Below are 26,284 nucleotides of genomic sequence, written 5' to 3'. Positions count from 1 at the left end.
TGAGACCCGAGACTAACGTGGCTGTCGGGCCCCATGAGGAGTGACAAATGGGTCATCAAGGAGGGTCGTACCTCCTAGTCCCCTCTTCTTATACGGCGGAGAGAATGGCGTACAAAAGCCTTAGATTTCAGACGTGCGAGTCTTTACGTTGCATTGGAAATGGGGAGCGATAACGTGTTGATAAGCTGGATGAGGAAGGTGTCGGGATTTCGTTTCAGTGCTCAGGTTTGGTGATGGAACTATACTTAGCCTCTTTCGTGATGATGAAAGAGGCATCAAAGGCATGATATAATTGGTGATTTCTTGATTTTCTTCGGGGAATTGTGGTTTGTTGCATACAACGAAGTCCAACTCCTTATTTTTCTTGGAATTTGCAGGGCCAGATTGGGTTGGCAATTGTTGTGTGAAGGAAAATGTTATTTCTGGTTCATTCGGGTTAAGGAGTGTCTATGTAAATGTCAGCAGTGCCATTGTGAGGGAGGCGATTGGGAGGCGCCAAGCTTCTGGAGGACGGTCATCGTCCTGGTAGCTGGCTCTGTACAGTGGAGTGACTGGTGTGGCGGGGAATGTAAATGTGGTGATTGTGGAGACATTCGAGCGGACTCCCCGGGCTCCAAGAGAGTGACCCTGTTTCACAGTTGGCACAATTATATCTGGGTTATGCAGGATGGGGACAATCTACTCCGCATTCCACCTTCTCCTTGAACTCGTTCTGGATGGACTAACGAGTGGAGCGATGCAGCTACCATCATGCATTGGAGCAGGTGGGGAACCTTGAGTTCTGTCTGGTGGACGGGTGGGCAACAATTCAATTTAGCAAAAGGGGCAGTACCCCTGGTCGAATTGGGTGTGCTTAGGTGGTGGTAGATGCGCCCTTATCCTCGTCGCAGAGGAGGCCCTTGCAGTGGAAATCATGGTGGATACAAGCGAGAGAAAACCGGTGGGTAGGGCTCGAGGTGTAGGTACTTCTTGGTGGTCGACGCAAGACCTCTTAAGGAGGTGGCAGGAGTCAGGGGCAGTTGACTCAATGTGACAATAATGGCGACATGAAGAAATCTCGTACTTGTAGCAGTACTCAGACTCTTAGCTCTTGGAGGGGTGGTGGGCACTAGAGAGCTCATGCATCTCAAAAAGATGGCCAATGTGATGCCCCAGACCCACAAGGATTGCAACACTGCTACTTGGAAAACTGTCGAGGCCTAATCCAATCCTTGATGGATTGGGTAGATGTGGCATAATGAACCAATCGGGAAAAGCACAACCAGTTGATGGCAATATTGGATCGCATGCATTACTTCCAGTGCCAAGTCAGGGAGCGAGTGGTGGTAGTCTAGCGGGGACAAAACCATCTAGTGGAGAAAGTGGAAAAGCTGGAGAATTAGATGGCACACTTCAAAGGGCACATTCAATGCAACTTCCATCCTTTGCCTCCTCCAGGAAATGCTCCAAATAACCCAGCTTCTGTCACCTCTGACGTCTAGTATGTCCTTTGGTTTTCTTTATGTTTTGTTTTTCTATTGGAGCTTATGGCCCTCTCATTTGTGGACACTATTATTGGCATCTTTTTTGTATTTTTTCCACCTTCTGCAGACTTTGGTCAACAAACCCGGTCGGGGTGAGACCACATGCTTTTTGAAGTATTGGATGTATATCTTTTTTTTGAATGAATAGAATGTTGAATTTTATATATATATATATATATATATATATATATATATATATATATATATATATATATATATATATATATATATATATATATACACACACACACACACACACACACACACACTAGCACAACCACATTAATAAATGTGGTTGATATATGCCTTAGGCGTTAACAAAAGAGTTGACCATTAACACAAAAAGAGTCATACAAGATGATTCAATATATGTTAATTTTATTTAACCTAATTTTTTTATAAATCTAACATAATAAAATATATATAATATTTTTAAAATACTGAAGTAATCATAACCTACCTAAACAATTTCAATTGGAAGACATGAAGCTCTCTATATATCTTTGATGGAGGTAGCTGGAACATTAATATTTTGGAAAATTTTAGATAATATTTCCATGAAAATTATCATTTTCCTGATATTTATGATTGGGAATTACTTGGGGGGGGGAGGGGTGAATCAATAATTCAAAATTATTTACTTTTCCTCAACTTAATCTTCTTCTTATGTTGTTAATGGTTTATGTTTGTGCTCAATTATTATTGAATTCCTTTTGCAGGTGTCAAAGAGAGAAAATTGTAGATTTATTTATCAAGAATTCAAAACATTCACACAACATTCAAGAATAAACACATGAAGATACCATATATAAGTGGAAACTCTGAAGGGAGAAAACCATGAATTTTAGTCTAAAAGTGATATGAAGGCAAGCTGCTACTCCTTATTACATTAGATTTTTGTAGGCTTCTACCTCAAGGGAAGCTCCAACTCCCACAAGTTTTCTACAGGCTAGAACCCACATGAGGCTCCTACCTCAACAGGCTACAACATGTTCCTCTTCAAGTTGCAACATAGAAAGGGACAGAAATCTCTGAATCACAACATCATGTAACATATGTTGGTTACCTCATTTATAGTTTTGTTGTCAAGTCTACTGCTGCACTACTTCTCCCTTTCACTTTGTATCTCTTCTCTTGCTCCTCATCCACTTTCTTATGCAGATTGTTTCTTAAAAAAAAAAAAAAAACTTTTACCATTCCACATTGTATATTTTATAAGGAAGCAATCTTGGTTGTTTGTATTCTTTGCAAGAATATGAAATGAAGCATTGTCTCTTGGACTTCCAAAAACTTCTCACAGTCTTGTCTCTTTACTTACAGTTCTAAAAAAATAATTTGTAACATAAAATAGATTTGAATTAAAACAACTCAATTAGTAATAATTACAAGAGACAAATCATATTTTCTGCTATTGCCTACATTTTTTATTCAGTAAAAAACATATATATATATATATATATATATATATATATATATATATATATATATATATATGCTTTTGTAATGTCCCATTTTAACAATGTTCAACCTTTGCACTTCACATTTAATTTTCAGCCTTTGCATTTCACATCACTTTCAGCCTTTTGCATTCAAGCATAAATTATCCCCAATTCAACATTCAACATTCATGTGATAAATGACATCAATGCCAACATTACCAACATTCTCCCCCTTTGGCATTGATGGCAACACAAAATACCTCTGCTTCCAAATATATATATATATATACCTTTGTTACCTCCCCCTTTGACATCAATTGCAAGGGTTTTAAGACAGATAATGATAGTTCATAATAACACTCAACCCATAAAATCATATCCAATATTACTTCCAAGTATTAATGCACTGTGAATGCGGATGTTGCTCCATTGTAGACCCTTCAAATGCAATATATTTGAACATGTTGCCATATTTCTTGTTGCTCTCCAATAGGGATGCCATTGTTGTCTAATGTATGAATAATATTGTTGCAAATAATAACTAAGAAAAATAATAAAGTTCTTTAAATAAACTTGTGGCAAGAGAGATAATACATTGCTCCAAATAAATAGGTTTCTCTATAATAAATAAATAATAGGTTGCTCCATAATATTGAACGTTGGTATTAATGTTTCTTGTAATATATTGTAATACCAAGGTGCAACATCATTTACACATTCCCATCGACAACTATGCAGTTTGTGAATGTCATTTTATGCGTTATTATCTCAATTATTTAATCTGCGTGGTATCTGCTTCTAGTTCACTTGACCCACTTGGAATTGTTTGAGGTTGATTACTGAAATTGCAATGAAGGTTGTGCTACTCAAACTCAGCAAAAAGGTTGCCAGTTCGGGGCTTGTCAAAACCCAGTGATGCATCAAAACTTGGTTATAGAGTCGGTGAAACTCGACAAATAGAGTAAAATTCAAAATATAGGAAATTTTGTACAAAAAAAATATTAGTCACATTTCCATCCATAAAATTTATAAATTAATCTAACGTTGAAGGCATGTAATATCGTTGGAGCAAACACATAAGTCGAATGCATAGGTAATACTTCTTCCATTCCATTTCAAATTCGAGGTATATATAATACTTGCATTGGAATTTGATGTAATATTTCATATGCATAGGTAATCTGCTAAGGTATATACTACCAAACACTAAATGAATAATGATGAGTGCTCCATTTGTTGTAGGATGCACAGAATAGTGATGAAAAATTCATTTGGTGTATGTTGCATTTTTTGTACACTGGGTATTGTTGTATGCTGGCACTTATATCTCTAATGACGCCCATTCTCCTACCGGTCATGTTGCTGCAATCAATGAAGCGTTTTAGCTTTGCAATGCTAAGATCCTCATCTAGAGAGGAGAATCTTCGCTTGAACTGAAGAGAGAGATAAATGCATTATCATTCCACCAACACTCCAAAGAGATAAATGCATTATCATTCCACGCTGCTTTCAGGAAGATAGTACCAATATTCATACAAGGCTAACATTGCATAAATTCATATGTTGTTACAACTGTAGCTGTGAGAAAAAAATCAAGGCACCATAAAAAACAAATGGAGCTATGAGAATGTTTTCCATTGATAACATTGAGCATTTAATATACATAATATTGCCCAGATTGGGGCATAAAACCCTAAAAACCATTTCATTTGTAAATATAAATTGCTTGTCCATAGAAAATGCATTGTTGTCGGGAGAAAGAAAATGTTGGTATCAAATTAATATGTCACCACAAATAATATAAGATGTTGCCTTTATTCAACAAGATCAAATAATCCCAATGCTATTGTCTCCTAGAGTCTTTCTCATCTACTCTTAGATCTGCGGTTGACTTCTCTATTGATTCTTCAACAGATTGTGACACAAAGTGTTTACCACTTTACTTTGTACCAAATTCTACCTCCAGGATCTTCCACACTTCCTTGGAAGATGTAATGTTTACTACTTTTCACAGAAACTTCTCATTCAATGCCTATTTTATAAAATCCAATACTAAAGCATCACATACTTCATCATATGGGTTATTAGACTGATACTCAATTAACTATTTACCTCAAATAAAAGTTTTCATTTTGACAACCCAAAAATAAAAACTTTTACCAGTAAACATAAGAGGTGGTAGCATATCCACACTACACCAATCAACCTCGATTTCTCTTCTGTATTCTTCTAGACTTCTTGGGTTCTTGGCTACAACATCAACCTCTCTAAACATAGAGACGATATCTTCCTCTTCCTTTCTATTTCTTCATTTGATATATTTTAGTCTCACTTTGCGACCCATGACTGTTGTCTTTCTTTGCCCTTTATTTACTTTCCTTATTGCATGAGGCTTCCTTCGATATCGCCCCCGAAAAAAAAATGATTTTTAATATGTGCGCCCTTAAGGAAGAACCATCACTATATTCACGTACATAGAGGGATTTATCTAAACCCAAAACACTATCATGCTTGAAAAACTAGAAAATGTTTGTAGACAAATGACCCTTTGCAAAACCCTAAACTCTATTTAAAAAAAAAAACCCCTTTTTTTTAATACCATGCACTCTTTCTTTTTAAATTTATCTCCAAACCTTTAATAGAAGCTCGTTTTATTCCTTTATAAACAACTATTTAGGCACATTTTCAAACCTTTTCGTCCCATGTAACTTGGGTTTTTAATATAAAAAACACCTTAAAAAAACTTTTTAAATAATCCCTTTTAGGTAAAATTGACTCGAGGTTTTAGTCAAGGCTCACTTGGTTACATAGTGATGGTTTTGGGGCACATGGTATTGTGTACCCATGGTATTTCATGTAATGGATCCTATAAAATGATGGAAAGACTTCATTGTAAGGTAGGCAAGGGAGGTGAGCGGTGAAGGCTCACTTGGTCAGGTGGCCATGGTTTTGGCCAAGGATAATGAAATTTTATTATGGTGGGTTTCACTCGAAGTTGGGGTTTTTCCCAGGACACATTTGTGTTTATGTGTTATTATTGTTGCTGTGTTAATGATTTTATTCTCAGTAATTTTATCTCTACGATAAATATTTTAACTATCTCTCTGGTTAAATTTTCTTCATTTGGTATCAAACTCATATTTGGCTTTAGAGGGATGCTTCTATTGCCAAGGGTTTGTATTGGCCCGATGAATAATATTTGTTATCAGATTTATTTTGGCTTCAAGACCTGGTATGGCACATGTACCCCTGGGTAATCACTGGTAAAGTCTGAGTTAGACCTAGGCGATAGGGGGGATGCTAGGGTTAACTGATACCTGAGTATTAAAATTTGAGGGGGGTAAGGGCCAAAGTGAGCAGGGTTGGGTTGACTCACTTGACAAGGTTGGATAGATTTAGTGAAAGAACTCCAAGTCAAATTTAAGGGGGGAATGTTAGGTGAAAATGGCTCGGGGTTTGAGTCAAGGTTGACTTGGTTACACAGTGATGGTTTTGGAGCACATTGGATTGTGTACCCATGGTTTCTACCCGTGGTATTGCATGTAATGGATCTTATAAAAGGCTAGAAAGACTTCATTGTAATGCAGGCAAGGGAGATGAGTGGTGAAGGCTCACTTGGCTGGGTGGCCATGGTTTTGGCCAAGGATAATGAAATTTTATCATGGTGGGTTTTGCCTAAAGTTGCGGTTTTTCTAGGACACATTTGTGTTTATGTGTTATTATTGTTCATGCGTTAATTCTTTTATTCTCAGTAATTTTATCTCTGCGGTAAATATTTTAACTATCTCTCTGGTTAAATTTTCTTCATTTGGTATCAAAACCATATTTGGATTTAGAGGGACACTTCTATTGCCGAGGTTTTGTATTGGCCTGATGAATAATAAGCCCTTCATCAAACCCTTTTATTTTTATTTTTTAATATAATATTTTTATTTTTAACTTTTTTAATATCAGTCAAACTCTTTAAGAAAAAAGAAAAACCAAAAACCTTTTAAACTTCATAACAACGACTCAAACTCTTTAAGAAAAAAATTCCTGATAAATGCTTCAAAGTTTTTAAACTTCATAACAAGGGCTCAAACTCTTAAATGAAGCTTTGAATTTATTTAAAAACTTTCAAATTTCAAACCCGCTCTAATGTTAAAACTTTTACAGCGTTTATGGCTATAGCCCTTTAAAACATTTTATTCAGGATAATATACCTTACGTTATACAGAGGCTCGTGTTTCCCCTCTCCTCACCAGTATTATAAGTTTTGAGGTGTAACAGGGTTTCCCTCTCTTCACCAATGTTATACGTTTGTAGGTGTGAAGCGACTTCCCCTGCTCCTCACTAGTGTTATAACATGGATTTGTAATTTTTGAGTGAGTTACTACAACGCTTTTCAAATAAAATAAAATAAATCTATTCTCACATAGATTGCAGCTATTGACATGAGCTTTCTCTTAGATCTTTCAACTTGATCTCAACTCTGATACCAATTTGATGGAAAGGCAAAGAAGGTAAGGCACAAATTTCACTCGCACAAAACAATACAAGCTACTCTTAGTATTAACACATAATTTGATTGGTTACAATTCAACCCAATGTGGGGTATTTATTCTTTCTAACTAATGACTCAACTGAAACTCTTTTTGACTAACTTCATCATGCAAACTCACACTAAATTTAGCATTTCCAAATATAGATTGACCTCAAATTAACTCACACTCTTGATATTAACTACACTGCATGCGGTAGTAATTACTATTTCCAACACAATTAATTATTACAAAAGTTTCATCTTGTTCATATTATTCTTTTTTTCCTCTTCAATTTTGTTTCTTCCATGCATTGAATTTGAAAAGAACTATTCACAATATAAATTGACGTAGTTATCTTGTAGGTTTTTCTAATGATGTTGCGGAGAGACAATCGTTCTTCTTCGTTCCTGGACATAATATGTAATTCACTCGGCCTTGCAAATTAATGGGGTCTGGTTACTAGAAGGTAATGGGGTCAGACAAAGAAGTTCACAACAAGTTGCTACAATGCTTTTCTCTAAAGAAGACTCTTGTGTTTTATAAAGTAAAACCCCCACTCAGGAAAATGATGGACCACTAGTACAAAATGGCTAATTACTTACTAAAACAATGACTAAAATTTTCATATAAATGACCATTTTTCAGTCGGTGATCAGTAGTAGCTAATTTACAGTATCGTATAACGCAACCAACTTTTAGTCATTTTTAGTTTAGTCATTAATTGGTTGTCTCAATTTTATCATCTAGTAGTATATTTAGTCATAAATTTGATCATTAATTTAGTCATTAATTTCCACAATTAATGACCAAATATACAACAAAATATATTACTATATGATCATCCGACAAAACCAATTAATGACCAAAGAAATATGACCAAAATGTTGGTCATGTTATAAGATACTGTAAATTAGCTACTAATAGTCATATATATGCAAATTTTAGATGTCATTTGAAACCAATTAGTGACCAAAAATATGACTAAATTTTTGTCATGTTATAAGATATTGTAAATTAGCTACTAATAGTCGTATATATGCAAAATTTAGTTGTAATTTGTAGTCACAAATTAATGATATGCAATAGTCATTTATATCTTTTTGGTAGTTTCATATTCATTATATAAATGACTAATTTAGTAGTTTATATCCATATTATTTATTTTCATTAACAATCATTATAAACAACTAATTTAATCGTATATTCATTTTATTTATGTTGATCATTAATCAATATAAACCATTAATTTAGTAGTTTTAGATTGATTTTATATGTTCATTATTAATCAACATAAATTAATTAGTATGATTTTGCGACTAAATTAAAAAAAGAATGTCATACAATGTGCACTAGTTCATCTAATATAAAAATGCAAAGTTACACATGTTAATTAAAATACTAAACAATATCAAGTGCAACTATAAATAATTTCAACCACATAAATTATGTTATATTGAATGTCAATTATTACAACATGAGTTTCCAACTTAACATTAGTTCGACTACAATTTACACATGAAATGTTTTTTCATCACTACAAAACATTATCATGTGTTGTGAAGTCATTGCAGGTGAATTCACCAATTCTGAAGACTTGAACATTAGTCTCTATGTGTGTCCTTATGCGGGATGTTAGCTAGAAGGCTATCACTAGACCGGTTTTCTTCTCTCTCTTTTTTCATTTGTCACTCTAGTGTTAGTGTTCTCCTCTTTCTTCAAATCCTGCTCCTTACCATCAATATTGAGTTCCTTTTCTGAAAACAAAAGAAGATGCACTGCAAAGTGTAACATATGAAAGACGATGAACACTAGAATATAAACTAAAGTAGACTATAAAGGATTTATATGATATATATACCTCAATATCAACAATGTTAAATCCATTTGTCCCCATAAAAGCAAGAAACTCGAACAATTTTTCTTACGTTGAGTGATAGTGGCCAGAAGACCTGTAGAAACAAATAAACGTCGCCATAGAAAAGAACACCTTAGTAAATTAGTATTCAAACTTCAACGAAATCTTAGGCACAATCATTCCAACTAAGTTACATGCTAAAAAGCTCAAGTTGTAAATAACTTGTGAAAGCAAATAATATGAGGTGTGGTGTCCAATCCTTGTCGTTTTATTCGAAACAACATTTTGTTCTCTAACACATGAATTTGGTCAAGTATATAAAAAACACGTGCTCAAATAACAACATGAAAGTAAACTTTTCTAATAGTCATGAAAATCTTTCAACACAAAACAATCAAAAGGATTTCAATCAATATCATGTAATATTAGTTTCACCTTCAAGATTTGGTTGTTGTTTAAATGGACATGGTACCAAGTATTTTAAATTTCATAGTTAAAATACAAAGAAAAATCAAAATAAACATTCAAAATATAATCAAACAATAAAGAGAGGATATCATGGAATGGACATTGCAATTCTAAAAAAATTGCTTTCCCAAAATAACCATGAGGTGAAAGAATCACAACATTAAAAACCATAGGAATACCTACTAGACACATTTCCAAATTCGATGGTTCAAGTGCCTGAAGGATCTCAAACAACAAATGAATCATATCCAAGACGTGATCTCTACATTGTCTCCCCACCCTTTTTCCAATCACATTTCGTGTCACCTGCCCTTTTCTAACCAAAACAAACGAACAAACAATGCCTCTAATAAAACTTCACACCTCAGAAATTACTCTGCCACATGCTTGGACTAAAGGTGGGTTTATTTGAATCATTTTTATGTCATATTTAATGGGATATTTGTATGTTTACCATGATGTCAATTCGGTGCAAAAACAAATATACAAATCCAGGTTATTATGAGTGTAATTCAACTATAATTAAAAAAATAATGTCACTGCAAGGTATGGAGAGGGAAACATCTTCATAATTACGATTCTCTATTTTAGTTTTATTTGAGTTGAGTTGGTATTTGAATATACAGTTTTCTCTAAAGAAGTGAAATAGAAATATGAGAACCGAAATAGCCCTGTGAATTTTTAATTAATTCCTATTATATATCTCTAAAACAGTTGAGTCATCTTTCTCTGCTATTTGATAGAGATTTATTGTGCATAGAATGATAATGAATTAACTATCAAACACAATGATGCAATATATTAACCAAGGAAAGAAAAATGGCATGATTGTGTTATTTGTGTGCTCGAAGGAAATCCAACAATGGCTACATGCTTTCTTTATCATGAAATAGTAATGAAGGAAAATGTGAGTTCAAAAATTGAACTCTGTTACTGATAGGAGATGGTCGTGTTGGGTAAGGAAAGGATGAATTGAATGGATTAAGGTCTAGCTCTAATACATAGTTATCCTTATCACTACAAAATACAAAGCTGCCATCATTTGCTTATCCAGGTAAAAAAAAAAGTGAGTTTGTATTTGTGCACTTGTGATAGTATATGAAAAAGAGAGAACTCGTGCAAATCAAAGTGTGTCATCCCATCATCCAACCTACACACAACACATCTATATTCAGTTGTTGACTATAGTGGAAATCAAAAGTAAAACCCACTCAAATCTATCTTTACATGACATAGGCATAATGAACTAGTACAATAGAAGCATGCTAACTCAGAAATAGGAGATGATAAAAAAGAATAATGGAACATTGTTTCCTGCCACATAATTGGCATGCATAAAATTTCCACATAATCCATCCAAAAAATGAGAAGAACTTATGGTAAAATAACATATCATTAGTGTTTTGTACCCTCTTTAAAACATGTAGACTAGGGAAGTAGAGGAGGCCAAATGTAGCAAGATTCCAATTGTGTGGGATATAAAAACAAAAATGTGGGAAAACACGTATGCCAATTCACAAAATCTCACTCTAAATAATAGAACATGTTGAGGATAATAATGATGAAAACAAAGCATGTATGAAGATCAAGTGCCTTTAACTTGCACTGAGATTCAGATTCTCCATGTTTTCTAATTTTATGAAAACAATCAAGAATATCTTGGGTCTACAATTAAAAGACTATGGTTTGTCCTTTCCAGAAATTACTTGAAAACTTATATAGTCCAAAGGATTTTCAAATCCAAATCTCAACATTGTACCTGTAGCTTTGATTGCTCCAGTTTAGCATACAGTTATTTTTGTTGGCCTGCATACAATCAATATTTAAGTCCTTTATGATTCCATAGGAACTAAACCATCCTAAAGGTATGCTAAAACTTGAATTTTTAAAGCAATCCCTCCCTCAAATATTTGTAACATGATTTGTTTCATGCTTATGAAAAAAATATGTAGCTTTCACTACAAGCAATAACTCTTATAGACATATTTCCACAACAATCTTGTTTATCAATTCGTAATACATCTAAGTTCCCCCACTCGCTTGATTAAATTTGAACACGCGCATGAGCATGAGAAATACTCAAATGCAACTTAAGCTACTAGAAGGGCTAGGAGAGAGGATCGGGAATGCACTTTAACAGAGGGCCAAAAAGATGAATTTGAGGAAATTCTCCGTGCTTTAAACTTGGAGAGAAATAAGATAAAAGAAGCAGTAGAGTTTTCTCTAAACAATGTCGATGCAGCTGGCGAGGTATTTGAGGTACTTACAGAGTCTTTGACTCTAAAGGAGATGCCCATTCCAACTAAAGTTTCAAGGCTCGTGTTAGTTTCTGATATTCTTCACAATAGTAGTGCTCCTATGAGAACTTCTTCTGCATATAGGAAAAAGTTTGAAGCAACACTACCTGATATTATGGAAATATATAATGACTTATACCAAAACATCACTAGTCGGATTACTGCAAAATATTTGAGTGGGAGAGTGATTAAAGCTCTCCAAGTTTGGTCAGACTGGTTTCTCATTTTAGATTTGTATGATAACGGACTGATATTTTTCTTTCTTCGATCTGGAAATTCGGGTGTCCCTCCTTTTCATTCAATATGTGGAGATGTGTTATGAAACCAGCTCACAAAAAGATAGAAAAGAGAGATCCACGCCTTAGAATTCAGCCTCTTCGAGGGGGCAACCTCCTTTACATTACATAAATGAACAATTCTTGGATGATACAAATGACAAAACCTCCTTTCTATATATAGGAGTCTAAGGAGTCACAATATAATCCAGCCGACCTAACAATAATAATAATAAGCCACAAAAATAACAATAGAGGGATTCTATGGGGCACAGAAATAACAATATGGGGGTAATAGGGGCACAACAATATAAATAGGGGGTATAACTACAATAGTAATGGGGTAATCACTAGTATTATAGGGACCCAACATGCCCCTCTCCTTCAAAAAAGTGTTGTCCTCAACGCTTGAGCAGTTCTGGATACTTCTGCATAAAATTCTCATCCTCCCATGTGGAATCTTCAGCGGATAAGTTCTTCCACTTGATAAGATACTCTGAAATTGATCGATTTCGTAGCTGTCGAGTTCTTGTTTCTGTGATTGCTTCCGGTTCCAATATAATTTTTCCTTCCTCGTCAAGTTCTGGCAATATTGTTTGAATTGGGAGCTTGTCACCTATAACCTTCTTTAAACATGAAACATGGAAAACTGGGTGCAATCGAGAAGCTGCAGGAAGCTCCAATTTGTATGCCATAGTACCAATCTTTTCCAACACCTTGTACGGACCATAATACTTTGGTGATAATTTATTATCCTTCTTAGCTTGCTTTAGGGACATTTGCTTATATGGTTGTAGCCGTAGGAATACCCAATCACCTACATCAAAACTTCTTTCACTGCGATGTTGATCTGCCTGTTGTTTCATTCTATTTTGTGCCAACACGAGGTTATCCTTTAAGAGTTGGAGGACTTGTTGTTGATGTTCGATGTGATGTTCCACTGCCTGAACCTTAGAATTTTCTCTTAAATATGATGTGATGGATGGTGGTTGATACCCATAAAGTGCCATAAATGGGGTCATTTTTGTTGCTGTATGGAAGGAAGTGTTATACCACCATTCAGCCAGAGGCAACCATTTGACCCATTGTGTCTGTTTATCAGATACAAAGCAACGAAGATATCCTTCCAAACATTTGTTTACTATCTCAGTTTGCCCATCAGATTGAGGATGATAAGATGAGCTATGAGCTAACTGAGTACCAAGACAAGAAAATAATTCTGTCCAAAAATTTCCAGTGAAAATGGGATCTCTGTCACTTACAATAATCTTTGGGTTTCCATGTAGCTTTTGAACTGTTTCCATAAATGCAGTAGAAACTGTACTGGCTTTAAATGGATGTGATAATGCACAAAAGTGTGCATACTTGGTAAGTCTGTCAACTACCACCATGATGACACTCTTTCCCTCAGACTTGGGTAAACCTGTGATAAAATCCATTGAAACCTCCTCCCAACGTTGGCTTGGAATGGATAAAGGTTGTAATAGACCTGGTGTCTTAATTGTTTCAACTTTATTTTGCTGGCAAACCAAACATTCTGCCACAAACTTTTGAATATCTGATTTAAGGCCATCCCAAAAAAATTCCTTCTTAACCCTGTGGTAAGTTTTTAAAAATCCTGAGTGCCCTCCTAAGGGAGAAGTGTGCAATTCCATAAGAATCTTTTGTTTTAGCTGGGAATTCTTACAGAGGTATAAGCGATCTTTGTACCATAACGAATCATTTTGCCAGCTAAATGTATCAGAAGTACTGGAATCTTGTTGTAGCTTTCGAATAAGTGCCCACACTTCTTCGTCATTCTTCCATTCCTCCCTTGCTTCGTTTATCCAATCTGGTTGGATAATAGAAATGGCACACAACAATGCTTCCACATCCTCATCCTTTCTTGAGAGTGCATCTGCCACCACATTTTGCTTCCCTTTTTTGTAGATGATTTCAAAGTCATAACCCAACATCTTTGTGACCCACTTTTGTTGCTCTTCAGAGGATAATCTTTGTTCTAAAAAGTATTTAAGGCTATCATGATCCGTTTTTACCTTGAAGTGTCTTCCCATTAGGTAGGGTCGCCATTTCTTAAGTGCATGGAGTATTGCCAACATTTCCTTCTCATAAATAGCTTTGCTTAAAAACTTTCCCTTGATTGGACGACTTTCAAAAGCAATGGGTCTTTCATCTTGCATTAGAACAGCACCAATTCCATTTCCTGAAGCATCACATTCCACAATAAAGGTTTTTGTGAAGTCCGGTGTAGCTAAGACCGGTGCTTGGCACATTGCCTCTTTAAGATGTTCAAAGGCCTTTGTTGCTTCCGAGTCCATGAAAATGAATCTTTCTTCAATAATGTTGTTAGAGGTGCTGCTATTCTCCCATAATTCTTAACAAACTTGCGATAATACCCTGTCAACCCAAGAAATCCTCGCAGATGCTTTATGGATGTGGGGATTTTCCATTCCTTAATGGCTTTAATTTTGCTAGGGTCTACCTTAACTCCTTCATGAGATACAATATGACCCAAATATTCCACCTCCTGGACTCCAAAGAAACATTTGGATCTTTTTGCATATAATTGTTTCTCCTCCAATAGTTGTAGCACCCTGTCAACATGTTCAACATGATCCTTCCAAGACTTGTTGTAGATTAGTATATCATCAAAAAATACTAACACAAATTTTCTAAGGAATGGTTTGAAAATTGAATTCATCAAACCTTGAAATGTTGAAGGTGCATTGGTAAGGCCAAAAGGCATGACCAAAAATTCATAATGACCCTCATGAGTTCTAAATGCTGTTTTCGGAATGTCTTCAATCTTCATTCTGATTTGATGATATCCCGAACGAAGATCCAACTTGGTGAAGTAAATTGATCCATGCAATTCATCCAGTAATTCATCAATAACAGGAATGGGGAACTTATCTTTAATAGTGAGCTTGTTGAGCTCCCTATAATCTGGACACATGCGCCATGATCCATCCTTCTTGTGCACCAATACTACTGGAGCTGAGAAAGAACTTTGACTCGGTTGAATTATACCAGCCTCTAGCATTTCTGCAACCATACGTTCAATTTCACTTTTTTGGACATAGGGATATCTGTACGGCCTGATGTTTGGAGGAACACTTCCTGGAATCAGATGAATAGCATGATCATGATCACGCATAGGTGGGAGACCTTTGGGAGTCTCAAATACCTTGGAATGATTGTCCAGGACTTTTTGGAGATCTGGAGAAATAGATGATTCCAATGTGGAAACATCTAGCGAACATAATTGTGCAATTACACCTCTTTGCTCCTTTTTTAGAAGCTTTGTCATGCCATTAGAGCTGATTATCTTTCCTGGTTTCCCTGCAATACCCCTTAATTCAACTTCCTTTCCTTCCACAGAAAATTTCATGAAAAGTTCTTGAAAATTAAAAGCTATTGTACCCAAGGATTGTAGCCATTGGACTCCTAGTACAACATCAGCACCTCCCATTGGAATGGAAAGCATTGGGCTAGTCAATACATATTCTCCCATGGATAGCTTGATATTATGGCACTTTCCAGAACAATTTATTGTTCCTCCATTTGCAATCATCACTTGACACTCTGGTGCTGGATATAGGAAGCAATTCAATTCTTTTGCTACCCTACAATGAATAAAATTGTGGGTGCTTCCTGAATCAATCAACACTATTACCTTTTTCTTCTTGATTTGTCCTTCTATCTTGATGGTTTGAGGAGTGGTAATTCCTGCCAATGCATTACAAGATATGGTCGGATTTATTTGTTCTTCATCTAGGCTTTGTTCCTGGAATATATCCTCTTCTTTTGACCTTTCTTGCTCCTTTTCTTCTTCCTCTTCACAATCTATGTAGAATAATTTCTTCTCAGCACACTTATGACCTTTTGTGTATTTGCTATCACAATTGTAACAAAGCCCTTTTGCTCTTTTTTCTTCCAATTGTTGTGGTGTCAACCTTGTAGGTTGTGGAAGACTATGGGCAACAACACTTCCGTCTTTATAGTTGTGAATGGTATGCTTCCTAGTTGCCATAATTTTGCTTTCCATTTTTCTTGCTAACCTGAATGCCTTCTCTAATGAATCAGGTTCCCAAAGGCGCACATCATGTTGGATATTATCCTTTAAAGACCCTATGAACACATCAATCCTATGCTCCTCTGGAATATCTTTTACCCTTATGTTCAATTTTTGGAACTCCTCAATGTGCTCCATTATTGAACCCTTTTGTTTGAGACTTATCAATTGGCTAAAAAAAGTGTTGCTTTTTGTATCCTCATAATGTGCTATCAATTCTTCCGTAAAAATTGCCCAAGTGATAAATTGTTTACGAGAACAAAGCCATTGATACCATACAAACTGATTTGGTTCCAAATATAAAGTTGCCATACGTACCTTTTGTGTGTTTTGCACATTATTGAGATCGAAGAATTGCTCCATCTGTAATATCCATGTGGCGGGATCCTTGCCATCAAACTTCCTCATATCGATTTTTGGAACATGGTGAGTCTTCGATCCAACATTAGAGTCTATGGAATCATGATTAACATTTCTTTTGTTCTCATCATGAGTTTCCTTTACTACCCTTTCACCATTAGTGACCATTTCTTGTAGCAACTTATTCATATTTATCTTCAATTCGTCCATGTCTGTCTTCAAATCTATCTTCAAGTCATCCATCTTAGCTTCCACACCTTTCTTTAAACCATCCATCTTAGCTTCTACTTCTTTCTTTAGACCATCCATCTTAGATTCTGTTCTCTTTTGTGCAAGGGACATTTGTTGCACTTGTTCTTGTAATTTTGATATATCATGTAGCATTTCTTCCTCTTCTTCATGAGTCATGCTAGAGCTTTCAGGTTCCTTACTAGGTGTTTGCATTTTCTTTCCTCGGGGCATCAGTTACCGATAATAATGCTTTACTATGCCCTTTGAATTCCTTCAAACCAAGCTTATGCAAAAATAAAAAAAAAAACTACACACCTTTTTTCACTTTGTAGAAGCCTGATATTGAATCTGATGTATCTCTGTAATTTCGGATCATCCAATTCTGAAATTGCTACCTGTAGTAGCCTTCTGCGTCCTCTTTCCAATGCCACAAGTCTGAGCCAAATTGGATTCTCCAAGGAAGAGTTATGTGAAATCTCCCACAGTGACTTGCTTTTAGACTAGTTCAGTAGAGCGAACTTGTACGACGTGCCACGAGTCACTGTTTCAACTTTTGAATCTGAAACACATATACAAGAAACTACAGTCCGTCCTCTTTCTGTACCTTATTATGAAATTTCAATCCGATGCTCAGAGAGAGAGTTATGACGATTTTCCCCAGGTCACCTGTTTTGAATGTAATTCAGGAGTCTGCAAAAGGGCCAACTTCCTCAGATCATATCTCCGAAAATATCGCGCAAAAAGCTCTGAAATTCGGACCCAAGGTTCAACGCCAATTCTTCTCAAATGGGTTTTTTTTGCGACTTCTGAAACGTCACAGAAAAAAAGTTATAGCGAAAATTCCACGATGACCTGTTTGGAGCAGCGAAACCCTAGAATCCAAAGCTCTGATACCAAATGTTATGAAACCAGCTCACAAAAAGATAGAAAAGAGAGATCCACGCCTTAGAATTCAGCCTCTTCGAGGGGGCAACCTCATTTACATTACATAAATGAACAATTCTTGGATGATACAAATGACAAAACCTCCTTTCTATATATAGGAGTCTAAGGAGTCACAATATAATCCAGCCGACCTAACAATAATAATAATAAGCCACAAAAATAACAATAGAGGGATTCTATGGGGCACAGAAATAACAATATGGGGGTAATAGGGGCACAACAATATAAATAGGGGGTATAACTACAATAGTAATGGGGTAATCACTAGTATTATAGGGACCCAACAAGATGCACCACCGTTGAAGGACCTTGATAGTTCTGAAGCCAATCTTACAGACGTAATAGATGGATCTGGTCCAAATCAAGATGTTTCTCTGACGATTGGAGAGGGAGTAGTGACATGATAATTTTTTAGTATTCCTCTTGTGGAGCTTGAAAGACAGCATAGAAAAAATGGTTTACCTATTCGTGGTGGTAGGGAGGTAATGGTTTCCTGATTGTTTAGCTTAGAAGTAGAGAAGCATAAGAACCAAGATCAAGATGAGTATGTCAGTTATGGGTATAACTTTGTAATCAGAGGGAAGCATGCAAGTGAAACTAATGATTATTTAAAATTTGGAGAGGGAAGGTGGAGCACAGGTGAAGAAAAAAAAATCCATACTTGATGATGATAAGGACTATATGTCGAGATCTAGGCAAAATGTTCAACAAGAATCATATTTATGGTCACAGTCTCAGGAACATGAATCAATGGATTCCTCTAGCAGTGGAAATTTACCAAAAAAAGTTGGTGTGGTGGGGAACTCAAAGTCATCAATACCACAACTAGATCTAAAACCTTAAATAGGAAATTTTATGAAAACGCATCATATATTATTGGCTTCAAAGTGGACTCATGGGGATGGTGGAATTGATACAGAGGACAAGGTAGAGCTTAAGGTACTTGGTTTGAATTACTCTTCTTTTGGCAGTGATGACATATTTGGGGTTCTGGGAAACAAGATTAACAAGAAATTACAATGGACGACATTTCTTCTACTCTTAATGACAGTGGAATGGATGAAGGTCGTAGGTGATTCTCCTTGCCTCTAGGATGATAATTTATTTTTTTCCTTTATATATATATATTGTTTGGTTTGATACTATAAACGTGTAATATCAGGAAAAATCTATAATTAGAGGTAATTTCACTCATGGAGTATCGTGAGTCTCTTGAAGAACGTGGCACTAAGAATGCTGAAGAAATTGAAAGAAAAGTCTCTTCCCATAGAAAGAGATTAGAAGTTAAATATGGGTTAATATATCCAGTGACTAATAAAGACACTAGATCAAATTCTGGATACTACAGGCATTCATCTTGCATGGAAGGTAATGCATGAAATTGTATATCTATTGGATTGCATTTGATTGAAGTGGGTTCCATATGAAGTCTCTGGTGCTTGGAAATTGCAGCTCATTTTAAGTCATATTTATAACAATTGGTATCTACATGATTAATATCTTTGTGGCTTACTTATTTTACTTTGTGATGGGAACCATAGAAAGAGTCCCTCACACAGATTAAGTAAAGACAGGGAAAGAGAGGATAAGGAGAAGGGTTTTGATGGGGATGGGGAATGAGATCCTGATACTGTTTCTATTCATCGTGAAAGAGATGGTAATAGAGATAGGCTTCATGATTCTGATGCTAGAAGGGGGAGAGGGAGGAGCGACAGTAGAGAACATGAAAATCATGATAGGGATAGGGACAAAGATAGGGAGAGGGGCAAGGGAAGAGATAGGGATAGGGATCGTGATAGAGAAAGAGAGAGGGAAAAGGAAAGGGATATAGATATGGATAAAAGGAGTAGAAGAATATAGTCATTTATTTTAATGTCTTATAGTGCTAATATATACTCTCTGCATTTTTATTCGAGTTGTAATTTCTATACAAGTAGGTAGATTTATTTCAATTTTAGGTTTAAATAAATGTTTCTTTTCCCTAGAGGTTTTGGATTTAAGTTATATTTTATAGCCTGCATGATTAATGTAGAATTCCATTATTGAAATTCAGTTTGATACAAAGTTGTCCCCTAAGAATACTAAGGCGGTTTCAAAGTATAGAAGGTGACTTCTATCAATGTTTCATTTCTCATGTAATATAAATTGACTCTAATGTGCATGCCTTAGAACCTTACATATGAAAGCGTTGTTTGTTATATTCTCTCGTTTATTAGATGCTATTGATGAGTTGTCAAGACGCCCAAAATATGCACACATATGATCATGATTAGCTCCCCATGATTCTCGGGGTTCTATTGATGAGTTGTCAAGACGCCCAAAATATGCACACATATGATCATGATTAGCTCCCCATGTTTCTCGGGGTTTTGTTCTTTAGCTGGCTAGCCTTCTAAAGGAGTATTAAAACCATCAGAGTTTATGTAGTGGAGCATAACTATTACCATATTATATGTTTTTTCTCTGCTGAACTCACAGGTCATGGAAGTGAATTATCTTAAATACGTTTTCCTTATCACCAGACTAAGTGACACGTTTCATGGAATCTACTAAAGACCTTAATTGTAATTTTGTGATGATTGCAGGTGTCATTGTTAGTGAGCGTATTTGATTGCTAGCATCTTTCTTCCATTTTTATGTTTTTCAATTTAAATGCTTTCAAGGCTATAAATACTATAGGCATTTTAATCTCTTTCTAAACGAAACTTTTTTAGATTTAACCAGTGTGATATACTCTGCAAAAATGAGATTAAATGCAAATATAGTGGTGAGAATTTGAGAGATGAAAATGCGTGTAACAGTTTGATACGCAAGACTAAATATTTTAGAATCAAGCCATAATTATAATAGTCATTAGTAAACACACCCTATACGTTACCCTTCAATATAAAGTTTATATAGAGAATGATACTTCAATATTAATGACCATATATATTATTTTGAATTTATTATTAAAGGCTATCTTTTTCTTTTACACTTGGGCCTTCTTTAATGTGTTAAAAAATCTTGATGGGATGTGTAGACTTCAAAACTGATTTCTAATACCTTCCAAAAAAGTTTCATTGCAATTTTTAGACAATCTTGCAATAATTATGTTTAGATTCACCTGGATTAGCTATAGAACATCGACTCAATCTTTAGTTTTACTTAAATGATGCATCACAACTTTGGATGAAAGAAATGATATTTTATATTATTGACTGTATATGTTTTAATCTAGGTGGATACCACCACATTTACCACAACAAAGTACAAAGAATTGAGAGCATGAGAAAGTCTCAACTGCAACTTACGCTACTAGAAGGACCAGGGTAGCACCATATCATCTGTTGGGATTGTTTTCTTTTAATACTTCATTAAAGGTCATTTCAATCTTTTTGAGACATTAACACCCGTTGACTTTTTAGTAATGTAAAACTTCACCAAATATTCTGGAGGGTCAACATCAATTTTATTTGAGTTTGAAGTTGAATAGCTTTCCGCCCCGTTGTTTTTGATTTGTAGTCTGATGTAATTGTACCATTGAGTGAATTTGAGGACATGCTTCGTGCTTTAACCTTGGAGCGAAATCATATAAAAGAAGCAATGGGGTTTTCTCTATAAAATTTCGATGCAACTGACGAGGTATTATTGTCATAATGATGATGTAGCTGCGGGCTTTATGTTGTGTCTTGGTTAAGCACTTTGACAACATTATTTCTTTACAACTTAATTCGTACCTTACATGCATAGCAGGTAGTTGAGGTACTTACAGAGTAATTGAATCTAAAGGAGAGCCTATTCCAACTAAATTTGCAAGGCTCATGTTAGATTTTGATATTCTTCACAATAGTAGTGCTCCTGTGAAAAATGTTTCTGCATATATGTGATTGTCATCGGGTGAAAGAAGTTGCAATAACCACTATCAACATTGAACCAGGTTGCTTTCCGTGCCATACATTAGATTTAATCATTTCCTTTCATCTTTAATTGTTTTCACAGAGAAGTGATTAATTTAAGCGGCTTATATTTCAAGAAAATCAAGCCAGACATTCTAATAGTGTGGGGAAAAGGAGAATATATTTAGTTAGAAGCCAACGTTCTACAAAGGTAACAACCTCTTTGAACAAAAATAAGTTCCTAAAATGCAAATGGAATCAATTACTAATATCACTGTATGTAACATTGTATTCTCCAAATAAAAGTTAACATTGTATCCTCCAAATAAAAGTTTAGATTTTTCGTTTATGAAATGGATGTATTTATATGGATATTGGAGAGAAGGCTGTGCTTTATCATGATAAAAGAGTGCGGGCATGTTCCTTCATTGGAGGAACCCATTGATTTGAACTAAACACTACTTAAATCTGAAGCTGAATAATTGGAAACAGATACAATAGAAATAGTAAAAGTAAAGAATGGTTTGAATTTCGAAAGTTGAGTGACTAGTGACACTCTAGTAAAGTGAATTTCGAAAGTTGAGTGACACTCTAGTGAAGCTGAATAATTGAAAACAGAGACAATAGAAAAAGGAACAAGTGATTTCAATTTCTAAAGTTGAGCCACACTAATAAAGGATCCGCCCCATGGTATATGCAATATTTCTAGCGATTTTGATTCATATAGATAACTAAAATCGTTGCCATCCAAAATGGAAGGCCTCACAATATATGTTTACAGAGATTCGATCTCCCCTTAGTAGATCGAACCATAAATTCAATAAGAGAAAATGTATAGATTTGGAACAAATGTGTTTAAATATTTTTTCATACAAAACATGATTAAATACTTATAGATTACCGTATGCTTGTTGATACTTGAATCAGATAGGCACTGTTGTTGGTTGATATTTGAAACGGATAGGTGAATAGGCCGTAGCAATTTCACCCATTTTATTAGTTACCCAGAAAACGCTGGAATCTTATCATATTATATGTTTGGCAGTGATAATTTAGACTGCTGTGTGAAATTTCTGGAACATAGAAGCTTTTATATTTTGGATTTAGTATGCAGTTTAAATTTTGCTTATACAAAATTTTATTTCTCCTGAGTTATTTTAGTAGATTTGAACTCTCTAAAGTATATTTAGAAAATATTTTACAGCTTTCCGGTAGTTGGTCCGTTGTTTGGACAAGATGAGGATAATGGCTATGCAGTCTTTTTGCTGAAACTTGATTTCTATTTATAAAGAAAACGTATGTAACCTTCGACTCTCTTTATCTAATAGAAAGGTACAGAAATCTTCATTGAAAAATGACTTTTATCATAGTATAGGCGTTATATATTTTGTATGCGGTCATTATATACATTGGTGATAGTACGCTTCCTAGCTTCAATATAGAATTTCAAGCCCAGGAGGTGGGATGAAGCCCTGTGACAAGGCAACGAAGTGGCGGAATAAATAGATGGGTCAAGGCTTGACATTGTTTGTTTGACGTTACATTTATCATAAATCTTAAATTACGATTTTTGGATGTATCATTTTATTAAAATTTAATATTATTTAAAATTTTAAATTCAAATTAACACACCATCGAGTGTAAACTTATTATTAGAATTTTGATAACCTTCCAGAAATGCAATGCTTAAACATAATGTAATGGCCGTGTTGTTTAGGTTAGAAGGTTTTTTTGGAATAGGTTATTTTTGGTATATTTGTCTGTAGTATTGGTTTTAAATTACATAGACATTTTTTGGAATTACAAGTTTGAGTTATGAATTTTTATAATAAAAAATGTGTTAAAAAAAATTGTGTATTGAATCTATATATATAATTAAAAACTTATTTTAAATAACAAAAATTACAATGTGACAAAAAATTAGTGGCACTATTTATAGAGGCCACAAATTTGCTAGGAAATTTATTTTTCACCATAATCATGTCATTTTTTTTTCAGAAACTCTGATCATAAAAGTGTTTGAATTGTTTTTTGATGGTGGAAATAAATTTAGCACCATCAAAAACTCATGGGAAACCTAAAAACCTGAAGCTTGAAATCTATAACCCAAATTTCCCATAATTTCTACTTAATTCTAGCAAAAATCATACCAAAATTTCTACCAAAGAAAATTGTAAGCTTATTAAATTAGATTATAAAAACAAATAACAATTACGGATTACAATTACATTAATCAGTAGTAATTAGACTCACCCAGAAAGAAAACATTACCCTGTATAAATACAATAGAACACACAATATAGAGTTGAAAATATAATATCTAAAGTTTATAAAAGAAGACAACTACAGGGATCATACCCTCGTTTGTTTGTTCTAATCCTCATCATCTCTGTTCGCAGCGTCTAGCAAGAGCCACCACTGATCTATCATATAATCCAAATCTTCAGGTTCTGCCGTCTCGTGACATTTATTAACCTATACCATTGCATTTAAATATCCCCCCATCCCTTCGAGGAAAGCTCGCCAGCCCCATTCAATTAGGAGATGAGGATACCTTTCAGTATCATGCACCTCCTGGGATGATATTAAATGGTGTTCCACGCTGGGGAGTGCCTCTATAATTGGACACGCGCTGACGTGGAGATATTGAAGCTTGGCCAGATGACAAAGCCCTCCGATTCCTGTCAACACGAAACACTCGACGAAGAACATATATTGAAGGTTTGGGCAAATACATCTGATATTTGTGTGCGTGCCAGCACTAGCGTCTTGAGCTTAAGCATGCATTTGTCATCACTGAAGTCCAATTCTCCTTCAGCGTTTTTAAATGGAAGTTCCCGCAGCGGACAATCATGGATTATTAAAACTTCAAGATTTTTCATCCCCAGAAGTTCTCGTGGTAGATATGCTATCCCACATCTGCAAATTTTCAACTCTATCAATTGACTAACCAGTCCAAAGGAATCCGGCAAGCATTTCAATTTCGACCAGTTTAAGAGAAACAATTCCTTCAAGCTCTTGAGCCAACCGAACAATGTTGTCAGCATTTCCAACCAAGTGTTGAAATCTAATTTCAACGCAGACCACCAGAAACCGTGAACCAAGCCAGAAACCGTTCACCGGATTTTCTCGGAGCGATTTGCCGACGAAGGAATAATCCGGGAAGGAGCTCCGATACAATTTGGAGCTGACACGTGGTTCAGCCCTGACGTAACGCAACGTCATTTTCTCGGGCGTTAAAGTTGGGCAGCAAACAGGTTTCCGATATTGTTGACCTCCGTCGGATTTACTCCATCGCTCTCCACCGTTGATGAACTAAAGCTGCATACGAGGTGCATTAAAGGCTTGCGTGGATTAAACTTTTGGTTGACCGCCGTAGGTGAAAGAGTTAATGTTGGTACAAGATTTTGGTGGCCCGTTTTAATATGAGTATGGGCACATTACAATATATTTTTTTTATATAGCACGTAAGTTTCTTTTTTATGAAAAGGTATGGTGCATTAGGTATGGCCACGTTTTAATAGAAGCCTATGACTTTTACGGCATGTATTAAAAATAAAAAATCGTATGTAATATGTTTTTGAGTGTGTTGACTTTCATTATGCATTGCACACGGGAGGTAAAATATATGCGATTCACAGCAGTGAAAAATGTTGATGGTGCGGTAAAAGAAGAAGAAGAACCAGAGGATGTATGCACAGCAGTGCACGAATACATTCAGTAATGTTTTGTGAAGTTTTTTTTAAGTAGCGAAAACCATGTGTGGTTTTGCACGAAGTAAGTTTTTGTAAGTTTGTGTAAGTTCTGTTTTTACAGCAGTATGTAAAATTGTTTTACACCAGTGAATGAAAATGGAGACTTTACAGCAGTAAGTTATTTTTCACAGCAGTGAATATAAAAGGGATTTTACAGTGGTAAATCTTTGTATCAGTTTTTAATGAATAGAAAGTCTTATGGTGGTGAAATACTCTAGTTCTCTGTGCGAAATTCTTTTAAGCTGTCTGTGCATAAAAAATCCTGTGGAGGTAAAACAGAGCATTGCCTCTGTGTTTAGTTTGAATTTGGTTTTTGGTATTTTCCCATTTAAAATACCAAATAGTGGTATCGGAGCAGGTTTAGGCTCTTTAAAGAAGTTAAAGAAGCTGAAGGGAGAAGGTTGTTGCTGCAGCAAAACTTCTCAGGGAGACAGAAGACAGTCAACAAAAGATTCAGGTATTCCAAAAGGTTTTTTTTGTGTTGCTGAAGAAGCAGTGATTTTCTTTAAACACACAGTCAAGGATTTAGAGGCATAGATCAGAATACAAGGAATGGCCAGCACAAGCACTGGTATGGGTTTGTTTAACACCCAGCTCCCACAGTTTAATGGGAAGAACTATGACTACTGGTCAATAACTATGACAGCCCTGCTTGCTTCC

The 26,284-nt window shown here is 35.3% G+C and overlaps 1 pseudogene; it reads left to right on the top strand.

Moving 5' to 3' along the window:
- Nucleotides 1-159: 159 nt before the first annotated feature.
- LOC149216097 (protein RRC1-like) lies at nt 160-20,602 on the top strand (annotated as a pseudogene).
- The last annotated feature ends 5,682 nt before the right edge of the window (nt 20,603-26,284 follow it).

This window comes from Pinus tabuliformis, chromosome 1_1, assembly GCF_031772625.1.
Source record: "Pinus tabuliformis cultivar Carrire ecotype Pingquan chromosome 1_1, CPIR1, whole genome shotgun sequence".
Lineage (NCBI taxonomy): Eukaryota > Viridiplantae > Streptophyta > Pinopsida > Pinales > Pinaceae > Pinus > Pinus tabuliformis.
This window is presented reverse-complemented; position numbering and strand designations above follow the sequence as displayed.